This window comes from Dreissena polymorpha, chromosome 2 (assembly GCF_020536995.1).
Source record: "Dreissena polymorpha isolate Duluth1 chromosome 2, UMN_Dpol_1.0, whole genome shotgun sequence".
NCBI classification, from domain to species: Eukaryota; Metazoa; Mollusca; class Bivalvia; order Myida; family Dreissenidae; genus Dreissena; species Dreissena polymorpha.
In genome coordinates this window covers 25,720,059-25,737,057 of record NC_068356.1, presented here as the reverse complement: position 1 = coordinate 25,737,057, position 16,999 = coordinate 25,720,059, and the positions used below count along the sequence as shown (strand labels likewise).

The following is a 16,999-nucleotide window of genomic DNA, read 5'->3' as shown; positions in this document are numbered from 1 at the left end:
TATCGTCTAAACTCCACGCTCTAAATCGGGGACCACACACACTTCTCTACATAATTATTAAATGTATTGGAACGTTTCTTATAATCGTTTATTTAAAAATTATTTAACATTTGTTATAGTTTAAAATCAATATTTGTATATTTTTTTCTCGGCGAACCTCCGCGTGTAAAGACGCGGCGTGATGCCACGGATCGATGCCGAGGCAGGAACAGACGCGGCGTAACTCCGCGAATTATCGCGGAGTGCCTCGGCATGATGCAAAGGGAATACTCGTTGTGGATGCGGAGTAACTTCGAAAACAAAAGAGTGTGTCCGCGGATTTTGTTGGTTTTGCGTGAGCTGTACTGTACACACGCTAAAAAAAGGCGTAATATTAACGCCAAACTTAAAGGCGTACAAACGCTAAAAAGGCATAAAACGCTAAAAAAGGCGTACACACGCTAAAAAGGCGTAAATTACGCCAATTTCAAAGGCGTACAAACGCTAAAAAAGGCGTAAAAACGCCTTTTGTACTATATAAAGTGATGACTTCTTTGAAGACATTAATTCGAACCAAAACATTTAAATACAGTTTAGTTTATTGGATTTAAAGGGGCCGTCCAACGGACGGTAAATTGACAAAATTAAAAAAAAGTTGTTTCAGATTCGCAAATTTTCGTTTTTGTAATGATATTTTTGAGGAAATAGTAATACTTAGCATTTACCATGCTCTTAAATATTCATTATATGCATATTTTGACGATTTGAAAACCTGTACATTAATAAGCGTCGTGCGAAGCGAAACGATTGAATAATTTGGAAAGTTCTGTTGTGGTCCTTATATTTTATATATTACTACGAGGAGTGCTTATATATGTAAAAAAATACATCCGCTCTAAGCATGGATGGTCGAGTGGTCTAGGCAGGAGACTTTTTACTCCAGGACTCCAGGGGTCAGTGGTTCGAGCCCTGTTGAGGGTTACTTTTTTAGATTTTATTCTTGTTTTTTTAATGGAGATTTTTAGGTTAAATTTTTAAATTTATCAATATAAAGCATTTAATGACATGCTTCAATACATGCCAAAATCTGTTGGACGGCCCCTTTAAAAGACAAATTCAGTCGTTCTGGAAATTGTCCTTGAAAGCAAGAATAGGCAACCTACATTTGTATGGAATCCTGTTAGTGCAATCGCTTATGAATGGGTTAATTTTATTCGTATTACTCGACAGAACGACGATGTTGTTAGAGTAACAATCCACATAGGAAGGCGAAAGTACGTGAAATGAAGTCACATGCTCGGATGTACACGTTTGAATCATTTTTTCACCCATGACTGAGATATTCAAGTTTAAAAAGTGTTGCATTAGAAAAGTCTCCAAGTGTACCTTTACGATAACTAATTTGTTTAGGATTAAATCGTCTATAACAATATGTGAAACCAAATATTGTGACGTGAAAACACTTTATTTTCTATTACGAATCTTTCTTTTTTTTTGCCCATCTGTCTGTCTGTCATTGTATGTGTGTGTCTGTCCCAAAACTTTAACCTTGGTCATAACTTTTGCAATATTGATGATAGCAACTTGATATTTGGCATGCATGTGTTTCTCATGAAGCTGCACATGTTGAGTGGTGAAAGGTCAATGTCATCCTTCAAGGTCAAAGGTCAAATATATGGCTTCAAAGCGGCGCAATAGGGGGCATTGTGTTTCACAAACGCAGCTTTTGTTGTTTTTTTTGCAAAAAGTGTCCATAATTATGGTTTTGTTAAATGCATCAAAATACTAAAGAGCATACATTTACATGCTGAACATGTGTATGTTAAGTCTCATCCCTCTAGCAAAACTACTTTTCGAGTTACGTGGTACATAGTTTAACAGTCCGTTTTCGCTAAATATGTGCCACAACTGTGCATACGTACAAATGAACCAAAATTTTCAGAGATCAAGTGTACATGCTGGTTAATATATGTTTATACAGTCTATTGCTCTAGCAGCATTACGTATCGTATTACGAACGACATAAGTCCAAATTGTATTTTAACTGAAAATGGGTAATCTTTATGTTGAACAAGAAATACCTTTAAACGGGTTGATCTTAAACGCAATACTCGATATTACTACGATGCAAACGCGCAATCACGATAATGGTAGCTCGATTGCCATACCGAAAACGCGAAACTACGACGGTACGATCACGATAATTAATGCGAAATTACTTTGTGTTGTGACCATTGTCTGTCGCATTTTTACCATCATAATGTCGTATCGCGTTTCCATTATCGTACTGTCGTGTTATCATCATCGTATTACCGTGATATTGCATTTTCATTATCGTACTTTCGCGTTATCGTCATTATTCTGACGTGTAATCGACATCGTACTGTCACCTTCCGGTGTGGATGGTTACAATAACAACATCGTCACACTATCGAGTATTCCGTATAAAACCAATCCATTCATAGGGGATGACAATAAGAGGATTCCGTACGGATGTGACTGTCGGTTGCCTATTCTTGCTTTAAGAGACGATTTCCAGAAAGACTGAAATTGTCTTTTCAAGCCAATAAACTCAAATGTAATTATAACGCTTTGGTTTGATTGTCTTCAAAGAAGCCGGGACTATTTCCAGAAAGACTGAAATTGTCTTTTCAAATCCAATAAACTCAAATGTAATTATAACGCTTTGGTTTGAATGTCTTCAAAGAAGCCATCACTTTATATAGTACACACGGCGTTATAACGCCTTTTAAGCGTTTGTACGCCTTTGAAATTGGCGTTATTACGCCTTTTTTAGCGTGTGTACGCCTTTTTTTAGCGATAATACATTCCTAACTAAATATAGTAACAAATTTGTACAGTTTTTCATGCCCTTACCACCGTTGCAAGGTCATTATAAATATTCGGCCCTAGGGCCGATTATTTAGCATCGGCCCTCAGAATGTGTGCGCGTGACGTTCAATGGCGTCCACATTAAGTCTTAGCCACAAATCAACGAAAAAATCAATCATAATTAGATTATTTAATGACAGGAAGCACGCAATTTGGATAGTTCTAATACAAATATCGATTGAAACTGAAACTCTGCTTCACATCAGCATGATTAGACTCTATTTGAGCTTTAACAGGATTCACAGAACAGCAAAATTCAAAAAGTAAAAGACACTCTTACCTAATTGACAACTTTAATCCGATACTTATAATAATAAAATAATAAGATGTGCAATCCGTTTTCTGTTATTCTATCTGTTTATCTATATTTATTTTGAATCACAATTTTTTAAACGACTGTAGTCTGTAGTGTGGTAAATTTACTGGTGTGTAACCGGAACAGTACGGCAGAGGCTAATCGATTGACCGAAAACCAATGCAAATAATCGTCAGTCATACTGTAGCCTTATACCTAGACGGACGTCTACTTTTGTATCGTTGATCATCCTATGTGTTTTGTGTGTCTACGTTCCTGGCCTGAGGGATCCGGGAACAGATACAGCTTTATTTCAGGTAAGTACTAACAGTATTGACTTCACTGGCGCTGCGAGCAATAATTTTTGCAACTTTCGCAGTTCCAAAAATTGAACCTTTGCGGGAATATACCCGCCTTTGTGGTTTGATTTTATAATTGTTTCCGCTGTGGTATGACTCATTTTGTTGTCAAGATTGTGCAGAAGCTGCACAATAGTGACGTTTAATTTTGCATTTTATGAAAGTGCAACAATATTTTGATATTTGTGATATTTTTGCGATTTAGGTTTTCGCGGAAAATTGTCCGCCATTTTGTTTTTGCACGTGTCGTCAGTCATTATTGACGATTGCCTTGTACAATTGTTCATTTAGTATAGTAATTATGTGAATTAATCTGTCATTTCACTAGTCTGGAATAGTTACATGGTTTCAGAGTAGTTTCTGGACTGAATTCACTATTAAACAGTGAAAGTACGTGTACTTTCATGCATTAGTAAAACCCATCTTTAGTTTATCTGAAAGTTTGAAGATTTATTCTTTTGAGACGTATTTTCATTAGAATTATTGATATTTCACTGGGAGTTTTTAAATTTCCCGGATTTAACAACCATCTATAAATAGCTCGGGATACCCCATTTTTCATTGGTTGTTGCCATGAGCAAACCGGAAACGGAAATCGTTCCATTGTTTACTTTCCGGTAATTGGAATTCCAGCAATTGCATCTATTGTTCACTGATATTAAGTGTAACTAATAATTGTAATTAGTTGCGCTAGTTGACATTAGAGTGCAATAGCAATTGCAGTTTATTTCAACCTGTATTGTTTATTTTATTTATTTAAAAAAAAAATACTTAGGAAATAAGTGTCATTTTCATTTCATTGTAAGAATATTACAATTATTGTCAACTTGCTTTATTGCTTCATCACATATAAGTATCATTACTGGTGTATGCATAGTTGAAACTGTAAATTTTCTGAACGACTGGATATATTACAAGTATATTTTGGTTTACCGTAAAGCTTTTCTACTTCCTAAAGAGCGCACCTGTAGCAATACCGTATTTGCTCTAAAGCAATTAATAAATAATCAAGTATAGAAAACCAAATACACTGAAAGTATTTCAGTTTATTTTCAAGCCAGTGCCATCAGTGTGATTAAAAACTTTGCCATGAATTGTTTTTGGAGAATAATAATTTAATGTCTTTATTTCTACATTAGTTGTGTTCTAACCTAGCCAGTGCACGAGTTCTTGCACCCGGAGGTATCTGGCCTTGAGGGTACAGAGGAGACGTGCATTGCGGTCAAGCAGTCGCAGTGAGCAGAGGGACTATCGGTTCTCCGGCATCGCTGGGGATCGCGAAGTCGCAGTGAGCAGAGAGACTATCGGTTCTCCGGCAACGCTGGGGATTGCGCATAACCTGCATCATACTTTACCGGCAGTGTCTGGTTGAGTTGAGGTTATAGGTATAAACCCAATCCATTTCCTGTAATAGTTGCCTATTATCCTGGAGTCATTAAAATAATTGCATACCATTAAATGGATATTCATACTAGGTCTCTATCAATACTGAGTGTTATCTACGGCTATAATACCCGGCATTAAATACTGGGTGTTATATTTTGGATACATAAATTTTTGGTGTTTATGGCCATTTGCTTTATAACATTTATGTCTATTTGATTCCATTTTTGTGTGTTCATTTTTATTAGGTTGAGAAATAGATTTACTATTTAGTATTGTGCGTGATTGAAACCTATTCCTTTCAACAATTTAATATTATTACACTCGAGTCATTTAGATAACCACACACTATTGAACAATATTTATACTTGACCCTATTAATAATCACAATCACTAAAGAACAAATACCCGGTACCAAATACTGGGTGTTACATTTTCTAGTATATGTTATTTGAATGGTGATGGCCATTAATTTGTTTTATTACACTTGTGCTCATTTGCTCCCATTTTTGATTGGGTGGAGAAAGAGTATTTATTGATTGTATGGTGGGGTGTGAGTGTGATAAATTTAGAAATTAAAAGTATTTGTGCGTCAGGAATATTTAATAATTGACCAGTTTTACATATCTATTTAAATTGCAAATGTGTGTGTGTGGTGTACTTCATTTGAAATACTTGACTAAACTTGGACAGTAAATTGACATTGACGGACCATGGCTGAGAGAACTATTGATTTAGGTTCAGCTTATTTTGAGGAAATGAAACCATTGCAACAAAATGTACAAAAACAAACACCATTTCCTCATCAGTACCCGTCAGCGCAACCAACTCAAGTACAGACACGACCAATTTCACAATCACAACAACCATTTCCTTACCAGTACCCATCTGTGCAACCAACTGGTCCGTACCCACAAAGTCAACAGCCATACCCTGGACAACCATTGCAGTTGCATTGAGCGAGAATTGAGGGAACTGCAAGCCCAGTTTCAAAAACTGCAGAGTTCCATCGAGAGTAAATTACAGCAGCAGGTACAACGGGCACGGGAGATGATAGAACAGTTAAAGAAAGACAGACAGATAGCTATTGCAGAGATGAAGCAGCAAGTGCATGAGGAGATGGAGAGAAAAGATGGAGAAATCTTAAGGTCAAGGTCAGAGGTACAATCACTTGGTCACGAAAACATGCAGCTGAAGAAATGCATTGAACGGTTGGAGAAAGCTTCAACAAATCAGTTGGAGAAAGCCCGAGTAAATCAGTTGGCGAAAGCTCGTGCAATCTTCAAGCGTTTGAAAGCAGAGAAGTCAGAGGCCATTGCTAAGAGGAAGTCGAGACTGACGGAGAACAAAATGAAAGTGGAGAAGGAGAACCTGCAGAAGCAGGGCAATGACTTCCAGAATAGGGAACGAGAAAATAACCAACTGCAAACGAGACTTGCACAAAGTGAGGAAAATTTCAGAAAGATGAATGAACAACACAACCACACAATTCTGGATAGAAGTGAGTTGGATATGTTGGTCCATCAGATGCAGGTTGAGGCCGATAGACAGAAGGAGGAATACGAGAGACCGGTAGGTGAAGCTGGTCACATGTCAGATGCTAGTCTTGCCCAGTTGGCTGCGTACCATGAGAAAGATGAAGCTGAGATGCAGACTCAGCCTCAGACCAGTGCGCAGGAGAAGGCTGAAGAACATGTAGCAGACCATCAGGAGGTAGACAGTGGATACAAGGCTCAGATAAAGGCTGCTAGTGGAGACCAAGCGAGGGTCAGTGAGTCAGCCAGTCCGGCCACTGAGTTACAGAAGGCTCCGGTAGGGGGGCAAGTGCAGCTGGACAAACTCATCATCACACTGAACACTCCCAGAGCAGACCTCTTTCTCAAAGAGCAAGAGCTGGAGCAAAGTAGCATGGAGTTCAGGACAAAGATGGTTAATCATAGGGCAGGTGCAAAGAATGGCAATCATGATGTTTTGGCCAGGAAAACCATCGTGGGTGAGTGTAACAAGTATCACCTGGATCTTGATTTGGAGGACGTAGATGATGTGATCCTCTTAACAAAAACATGGAATAAAAGACATGACAAGACTAGGGAAATATGGGATCCGGGTATAGTCAATACGAAGGAGGTTATAAACAAGGTGGGTGATCCGGTCAATATGCTGGATACTTCACACTAGAAAACGAAATAATACAAACTATCCATGGGTGATCCGGTCAATATGCTGGATACTTCACACTAGAAAGCGAAATAATACAAACTATCCATGGGTGATCCGGTCAATATGCTGGATATCGCACACTAGAAAGTGAAATAATACAAACTATCGGTTAAATGGAACGGACCGGGGATGGTGACACGGCTAATAATTATCTTCTTATCTATACATGCATACTTACAGAATTCACACTTTAGCCGTCTTTCACGCTCTGCATTGTTAAATGATCGCAATCAGTCAACAATGTGACGGATATCAAAAACATTAAATGCATGTCACCTAAATGTCACACACATAGAACAAGAAACGGAAAATAAACTGTGTTGTATCTTAATATTATTTTATTTAGTTATTTTCTTGCATAAGAATGTGGTCAAAACAAGGAAGCGTGATCGTTTGAAAATCTGTCAGGTAACTTATCTCCCAAGTCAGGAAATTGACCGACCGACTGGACACTTAGCTGTTGACAGTGATGTAACCTATTGTGTGTGTAGACAGCCAGATGACGGTTTTATGATCGAGTGATGTGGGTGTGATGAGTGGTTTCACGGGAGATGTGTGAATGTGAGTGAGGAAGAAGGTGTGAGAATAAAGAAGTATAAGTGTCCGAATTGTTGTAAGACGTAACTCGCTCATGTGCTTGAAAATTTAGTTTTATAATGGTTATAGGTTTTAGCATGTCTGAATCCGGCTCTGTTGCTGGAGAATATAAAAAGTGTGTCAATTAGCTAGTAGATAATTTTGTTAGACAGTACATTTTACTTATTCTTTAAGTTTATGATATGCACTTGTAAAATAACATGTTTTAAAATACCATGTATTCTTCCTTTAGTTGATTTGTGTGAAGTATTGTCTTAACTATGACTACTGTATCAAGATCATAATGTTTAATCTGTTGATAAAAGGAATATTTGGAGTAAATGCTTTTATATTATTTCGAAATAACTTGTTAATATGAAATGTGATTAGGAGAATTCTTAAGAATTATTTTAAGTTACAGAAAGTATAATTGGCTTTCTACAACAAATTGTTTATTATTAATCTTCATTATACTTTGTACAACTTTGGCACATGCTAAATGATATAGCAATTGTTCATACTTTGTGTACACCTTTAAACCATTTCAGTAATAATGGATTTCTTATAGATTACCCAGTCTTGAAATTACTTCACATATTTTCAAGGAAGTACTGGTACCATTTGACTTGATAATATATTAATGTTGATGTTTAGTGGATTATATATGCTCTCCATTATTGCACAATGTAACACGAAAAGTGGTTTTAATTATAATATACATGTAATGTAAAATCTGTAGTTGAAGAAGTATGTTAAGAATTCAGGAGTTTTATAGCCTTTAATGCTCCTTAATCTATTATGGAATATTATAACAAAGCCATTGTTACATTAGAAACTGATCTGACTACTGAATATGCACTAATTAATGTCAGTTAAAACATGCTTTTTTCATTGCTTGATAAGAAATGATTGATTTCTAATAAGCCACATGCAAATTACATGCACGTGTGTTTTAATTGCTGATGTTTGCTAAGATATTCTGATTAGTTTCTTATTATGCTGTGGTGTGTTTTCTCATTTTAATGGGTACTGGGTACTCCAGAAATTCATCTTGGGCAATACAATTAGGATGCAAATTTTCCCAATTCAAGAATAAAAATGTCCAACTCGACACAATAAAATAGTTGGATGTATTGAATTTTACAGTTTTGATCATGTTTCAGGGCAATTTTGTAAAACATACTTCAAAACCACATATGGTTCTTAAGGCACTTTGGTTCCATGTTTAACTAGTACCAGTACTATTCTGAAAGGCTGAGAAAAGACACTACTTCTTTTGGAAATGTACACAGATACATGTCAGTCTGTAAATTGTATAAACACGAGATTATTGATGTACAACTTCATTCGGCAAACGGGCTGAGTGTTGTTTAAATATTATTTGATTAAAAACAATATGAATCTGGCAATAAGATCTTAAATAAGCATTATCACAGAAAAAACACTTGTGATGTTCGTACGTTTAACACTCCGGATTTATCTGGAGGCTACATAATTTTTATATAACGACTTAACGTACATTTATATATGTTCAGGATAATTACTCCGGTGAAAGGATGGAGGTATCAATCCCACCATTTTTCTGTTTAAGCCTGCATTTGTCTTGCTGCAGGTGTTAGAAATCAAGATTCTTAAAACTACCCTGTGCGGCTGCTGAGAATGTCATCTTCCTCCAAGCTTGAGGTTTAATGCAAGCTGAAAGTGACCGGAGACCGCTGGTTACGACATGACTTTTCAACAGGGTTTATCCGACATAATTGTGTTCATGTTCTCCAGTTACATCCGAAGCAATTGGAGGACAAAAATTCCTTCATACGTTGTTATCCCTATTTGTACTCACAATATGGGTTCAAAACCAAAAATGAAGGGAAGAGGAGGAGAAATAGCATGGGGTCATTAGGAAGAATGGCGTCCGGCGAAAGCTGGAAGTTGAGAAGCCTCCTATAGGTAGTCATGTACCATGGCCAGCTGGACGACTGAGTACTTTCTCGGGTCTACTGTTTGGATTTCTTGCCTTACCAGAAGCTATGGCATCTTGGGTCCCGCCAACTGTTTCGCTGGGAGAAGTAAGGGAGGAGAGCACTTCAGTGGATGAAGTGGAGCAGTGTAAAGATGTTCCGCCAATTAAGGCTGAAGTCATTCCTGTTTCCAGCGACTCGGAAACGGAGGAAAAGGCTCCGGGGAAGGGGGGCTTCGACTCCAAATGGGAGAGATCAAGATAGAGAAGGCTTCTGGGGACGACGAAGTGCTGCCCATGGAAACCGAAGTCCTTTCGGTTATAGCGCAGGAAGATGATCTGTCAACTTCTTCTGTCTTCACTGCGTTGGACCAAGTGGGACTGTTCTCCGTCGTTGATGAATTGGGGCAGTGTGAAGATACCCCGCTGATCAAGACAGAAGTAATTTCTGTTTCAAGCGACTCTGATACAGAAGAACGTGCTCCGGTGCAAGGGGACCCCGACCTTGGTTGGAGTCTCTAATACTGGGGTAACTAGGGTCCCGGTCGAGGCTGGGAACTTGGCACCATTTGTAATTCAAACACAGGTATTTACCAATAGTTCCTATGTTGCGAGGGAGCCACGGAAAAGGAGTTATCAGATGAGGGAGGAACCAGCCGAATCGACACCAGTTTTGCCAGAGTGTGTGCCGGTGAGGAAAGTCCTGAAACCCTCAGTTTGGACCAGACTGGGTAATCGCATGGAAGAGCCCATGAAAAAGAAACGATCATCCCGTTGTCCGTTAATGGGATGTTCGTCAGATTCTCGCCATTTAAGCCGACATGTCGACCAGAGGCATCTTCCAGAGCGATTTCAGCTAGGTAATTTGGCAGATCCGGCTTGGCAGGTAGCTCGGTTGCTAGGGCTTAGATGGCTCGCTCTGCAGATCGTCGGAGACGATCGGCTTGGTACCCCCGCTGGACTTTGCCCATAAGCATGACTTAGGAATCAACGCGGAGGTGTCTCTATCTGAAGTAGATAGACAGTGGTTGTCCGAGTTCGCCCGTCAATCAGGATGGCCGGAAGTGGACTTCGACATTCAACGTCTGAACTCGCAGGCTCTTCTTGCCCATTGGCGTGTCCTTGTCGGTCTACTGAAACACATTCCAAGGGATCGACAAGTTTACTTCTTCAACCTGGACAATCAGCGTACCTCTAGTACCGTCCCGGCTGTGGCTGGGTTACATGTTCAAATCCCTGACGTGGAGCATCCAAGTACCCCCGACACCCCCGGTTGTGGCAGTGACGGAACCTGCAGGAAGTGGAACGGCTCATGCTGTTTCTAATGTACGGAACATGTCTGTTAGGGAGTATCTGGCAGTATCCGGACAGGCAAATCTTTCGTTGGCTAGGGGGAACACATCCCAGGCGTCAGGGCGACCAGTAACGACCAGGATTTCGGCCTTTGATTCTCATTTTCACCTGGACCGGTCTCTAGTGAAATTGGGTATGCCGTATTACTCAGATATCCGGACCATTCTGGATGCAGATGTAGGGATCAGACCCCAAGTTGAAGTGGATGTGGTAGGAGGTGTCCTGATCTATTGTGACCCCGAACCGAACCAGCAGATACTTGGGGGCTACAGGAGGAAGTTCTGACAAGGATACTAGAGTTGTCATCCCCTTGTCAACCAATCATCCTTCATATCCGGGATGGGGAGGATCGGCAGTCCGGAGTGCTCTATCTGGAATGTCTTGAATTATTAAAGCCCAATGTTGCTCGGACGCAGAAAGTGGTGCTGCATTGTTTCACCGGCGCGCAAGAGGTAGTGGTCAGCTGGTGTAAGGCATTTCCTAATTGTTTCTTCAGTACTCAGGACAAGCCCGGCTTTTCACGGAGGCGCAGAAACAGGCAGTCCGGAGGGTCCCGGCGAACAGGCTGTTGATCGAAACTGACTCGCCATACTTTCGACCAGCTGGGGCTCAGATGTGCACTCCATCCTTTTTAGGGGACGTGGCCAACGTTATTGCGTCATATCGGGATAGCGAGGTCAGGGACGTGTGCCAGCTGACCTTGAGGAATTCTACTCAACTGTTTGGGCTAGAAATAGCATAATGTAATATGACATTTGTTCGGCCAATTATCGAATTTTGAATATGGAGTTTAATATTTTAATGTTTAGAACATTAATTTTAACAGAAAGGAAACACAACTGAAGTGTATAGACAATGAATGGAAGTGAAAGTTTGGAAAAACTCCGTTGTTAAATATATGTTTAAAGAAAAACTATATGCTGGGTACAATTTACTCATCTAGTCTGTTCTAGTGGACAATTACTGGAGCATTGCAGAATTGACTACAATATAAAGTATCAACAGGGCCCGGAACTTTAGTGTAGGCCAAATTTTGGATGAAGTAACAAGTTACCAAGACTGAAAAAGGACTATGTCTCTTTCCCGTTGGATAAAATGGGAAAGAGTGTGGTAAATTTACTGGTGTGTAACCGGAACAGTACGGCAGAGGCTAATCGATTGACCGAAAACCAATGCAAATAATCGTCAGTCATACTGTAGCCTTATACCTAGACGGACGTCTACTTATGTATCGTTGATCATCCTATGTGTTTTGTGTGTCTACGTTCCTGGCCTGAGGGATCCGGGAACAGATACAGCTTTATTTCAGGTAAGTACTAACAGTATTTACTTCAGTAGCTAATGGTAACTACTGTCACCAAAAACACGATTTACAAAATCGAATAACTTGTCGGAGCGATAACAAGAATTTTATCAAAGCTTCCAATGATGCACGACAAGTTTACACTCCGAAATACGTTTTTGTTTTCGTTCGATGCTTCAAAAATATTGAATAAAGGCCTAAACCTTTCACGTCCGAATAGCTAAAACTTGTGTTTTCGTCACAGATATGACGTCACACAAATACGTCATAAATTGCGTAATCAATATGAAAATACAAGTACGGAAAGCTGGTTCTGTAATAAATTTTAGAGAAAGAACAAAACAAAGATAAACAAAGCAAAGTAAGATATATATTATAGACGTTAATACATGGCTGAGCCGGGCCGGGCAGTGATAATCGGCGTTATTACGCATTTTTAGCGTTATAATGCTTTTGCTTGCGTAATTACGTGTTGTTTGCGTAGTTATGCATTTTTTCGCGTTATTACGACTTCGAACTATTTTTTTTTTATTTTAAGTGGAACTAATAGGCTTTCTTAGTTGGTGACCTATTTCTCTCCGATTACAAAAATGTTTCCCATTTCATGAGTGTGAGATAGGTGTGTTGCATTTGTTTTCGTTTTCATTGATCAGGATGCAGGATCAACTGGGCTCTCAGCGGTTTACACACGGGAAGGAAAGAATGTAAACACACCGTTTCGAACTGTATCTTTGCAAGTTATTTCTCACGTTTTTGAAATACCTTTGCAAAAATGTGCCGTGAATACAAGTTATGACACAAGCATGGTTTTGTTGATATTTCACCATGAACTATGTGTACCTCCTCATTTTGCAATGCTTTAGATTTGGTAACTAAGATTTGAGGCCCGTTTAGCGTATAGGCCGGTATGCACACTTCTTTTTTATTGTTTCCGTAACACACGTTTTGGTTAGGCTCTGTGAATGTTCAGACCAAATGTCAGGAAGATGTGGCAAATAAATGTGCCTAGAGGGTGTACACAAGCTTAATGTTGACGACGCATGACTCATGACGAACGAATGACAAAAGCTCACCATAAGAACGTCGTGCTTATTGATAAAAGGAGCTATCACTTATATGTGCACGTTAGGTTATTATGATTGCATAAGAAGAGGGTCATCATAGACCTGAAGGGATAAATAAAGCTATACAAGAGCACTGCCTAGCGGGCGCAGAACGCTTATCTATTTTCTTTTTAAAGGACATGTGAAGGGACCTATCTTATCTCAATACTTCAATCAAAAAGGGTGGGTGGGGTAAGGATGGGTGTGGGTGTAGTCTGGGGGTGTGGGCATTTATTACATTATCTTTCTAAAAATAATGGAGAACAAGGGCTGTTTGTAAAACATGCATGCCCCCCTATATGGGCTATAAGTTGTAGTAGCAGCTATTGTGTGAATACGTTTTTTGTCACTGTGAACGGTGGTGGTGGTGGTGTAGTAGTAGTAGTAGTAGTAGTAGTAGTAGAAGTAGTAGTAGTAGTAGTATTTATAGTAGTAGTAGTAGTAGTAGTAGTAGTAGTAGTAGTAGTAGAAGTAGTAGTAGTAAAAGTAGTAGTAGTAAAAGTAGTAGTAGTAGTAGTAGTAGTAGTAGTAGTAGGTGGTGGTGGTGGTGGTGATGGTGGTGGTGGTGTAGTAGTAGTAGTAGTAGTAGTAGTAGTTGAAGTAGCAGTAGCAGCAGCAGTAGCAGCATTACAATACCAATACTTAAGAATGATCAAATGGGAAAAGGTAACCTAGCACTGGCAGTAAATATGGGGCTCATTTACAGGTCAGATTTGGAATCTCTGCTGTAAAATGAGATTTTGAATGAATTAAAGGGAGGCAAATCTGTAATAAAAAGAACATGCATAAACCGTAGTTGTTTCCCTTGTTTGAACCATGCTAAATCCTTAAAATGCCTATTTCCAGTAACTGTGACCTTCACCTGTGACCTTGACCTTTGACCTAGTGACCTCAAAATCAATAGGGGTCATCTGTGAGTCATGATCAATGTACCTATGAAGTTTCATGATCCTAGCCCCAAGCGTTCTTGAGTTATCATCTGGAAACCACCTGGTGGATGGACGGACCGACTGACCGACATGAGCAAAGCAATATACCCCCTCTTCTTCGAAGGGGGGCATAAAAATAAAAAATAATGCATTTTTTTTGGGGGGGGGATGGGGAGGGGGATTCGTGGGTGGGATGGTTGGATGGTTTCACAAATAAAATAATAAAAATAAATAAAAAATTTTGTTCTTTTTTCTTGGGGGGGGGGGGGTCAGGGGGGGGATGGGAGTGTGGTTTGAGAGGGGGGTATAGTGTGGGGCTGTGGTCATTTATTAGATGATCTTTCAAAGAAAAGGAACAGAATGAAAAACAAGAGGACCGTGATGGCCCTGAATCGCTCACCTGACTAACCTTGCTACATCAACTTATATTTTACCATAAACAATCCCAAGACAGATTTCATCAATTAATAAATTCTGACAAAATTTCATTAAGACGTGATGAAAAGTGTGAGCTCTTTCATCTACACAAGGTTTTACTAGAATTGGCCAGGTGACCTAATTTTTGACTCCAGATGACCCATATACGATCCAAAATCAGATATTATCAAAATAAACATTCTGACCATATTTCATTAAGATCAGATGAAAGCTATGACCTCTATTGTCTATGTAACCGGGTTGAAACATTCATTTCAATTATTCTGTTCTTTTGTTCTGTTTAAATGTTCTTATTTCCCTTTATTTCATTGTGTTAACATGGTTTATTTATTAAGCTGTTATCATGTGGCCAGTCTAAAGAATTAAAGTCAGTCAAGCATATGAGTATGTCCAGTTTAGGTAATTGTCCAGTCAGGCTTGACCAGTGATTTTCCCACTCTATTCTTATCTTCTGGTCACTTTCAACTTGGCCACAGAACTGTTCAGATCTACTTTTAATAGTTGCCATTACTTCAAAATAAGGTAAGTTCTATTTCTACCTTATCCATTTACCCTTTCTTGTATTTGCACTGAGTTAGATTTATGTTGTGAGTTGATATAACTCATATTTGATAAGTAATGAGGTTAAATTCAGAAAAGCAGCATTGTCATCCTAACATGCTAATGATTCCTATAATTCACAGTTCCCCATACTCTTCACATTTTTAATTTTATTTGCAGCATAAGCACAGCACCCGCAGAGATTGTTCCGTACACATTCCACAAATGGTAAGCGAGAACGAGAAAGCGTTAAGATATAATGTATTTGTATGTTTATGTTGTATATGTACCATTTGACATGTTACCAGATCTTTTATTTATATTTCATTGTAACTTGTAAAGGCCACACATGATATTTTTAATATATTTGTTTCTTTGCATATACTGACATAATGTCTGATACCATGTTTATAATATGTTTCAGTGACATGGAATTCATATAAATACACAAGAAAACATATATTCGGGTGGCTGTTTTTAGCCGGGTACTGCCCTTTAAATAACCACAAGGTTTTTCTACGATTTGACCTAGTGACCTAGTTTTTGACCCCAGATGACCCAAATACAATCATAACCCAGATTTCATCAAGATAAACATTCTGACCAAATTTCATAAAGATTGGATGAAAACTGTGACCTCTATTGCCTACACAAGGTTTTTCTATTATTTGACCTAGTGACCTAGTTTTTGACCCCAGATGACCCAAATACAATCCCAACCCAGATTTAATCAAGATAAACATTCTGACCAAATTTCAAAAAGATTGGATGAAAACTGTGGCCTCTATTGTCTACACAAGGTTTTTCTATTATTTGACCTAGTGACCTAGTTTTTGACGCCAGATGACCCAAATACAATCCCAACCCAGATTTCATCAAGATAAACATTCTGACTCAATTTCATAAAGATTGGATGAAAACCGCGACCTCAATTGTCAACAATAGGTTTTTCTATTATTTGACCTAGTGACCTAGTTTTTTTACCTAGTGACCTAGTTTTTAACCACAGATGACCCAAATACAATCCCAACACAAATTTTATAAAGATAAACATTCTGACCAAATTTCATAGAGATTGGATGAAAAACTGTGACCTCTATTGTCTACACAAGGTTTTTCTATTATTTGACCTAGTGACCTAGTTTTTGACCCCAGATGACCCAAATACAATCCCAATCCAGATTTCATCAAGATAAACATTCTGACTCAATTTCATAAAGATTAGATGAAAACTGTTACCTCTATTGTCTGCACACGGTTTTTATATTATTTGACCTAGTGACCTAGTTTTTTTGACCTAGTGACCTAGTTTTTGACTCCAGATGACCCAAATACAATCCCAACCCAGATTTCATCAAGATAAACATTCTGACCAAATTTCATAAAGATCGGATGAAAACTGTGACCTCTACTGTCTACACAAACAAATTGTTGACGGACACACGCACACACGCACAAGGGACATCATACGGTCACATAAGCTCACCATGTCACTTCGTGACAGGTGAGCTAAAAATGGGGAGGATTCTGGGGTGGGGCGTGGGGAATGGTTTGGGTGGAGTCCATTGTGGTATGTCAGGTAGTGTTCTTTTGTCAAAGTATGAATCAAATCTGTTCATAAATTAAGTTATGGCAATTTTAGCAAAATTTAATAATTTGACCTTGAGAGTCA

The 16,999-nt window shown here is 38.8% G+C and overlaps 1 long non-coding RNA gene across 1 annotated transcript; it reads left to right on the top strand.

The window, feature by feature from the left end:
• Positions 1 to 3,299: 3,299 nt before the first annotated feature.
• On the top strand, positions 3,300 to 10,500 carry LOC127866320 (uncharacterized). Its single transcript, XR_008042954.1, has 3 exons — positions 3,300 to 3,483; positions 4,681 to 4,910; positions 9,317 to 10,500. It is a non-coding gene; the product is annotated as an uncharacterized LOC127866320 (long non-coding RNA).
• Positions 10,501 to 16,999: the final 6,499 nt, after the last annotated feature.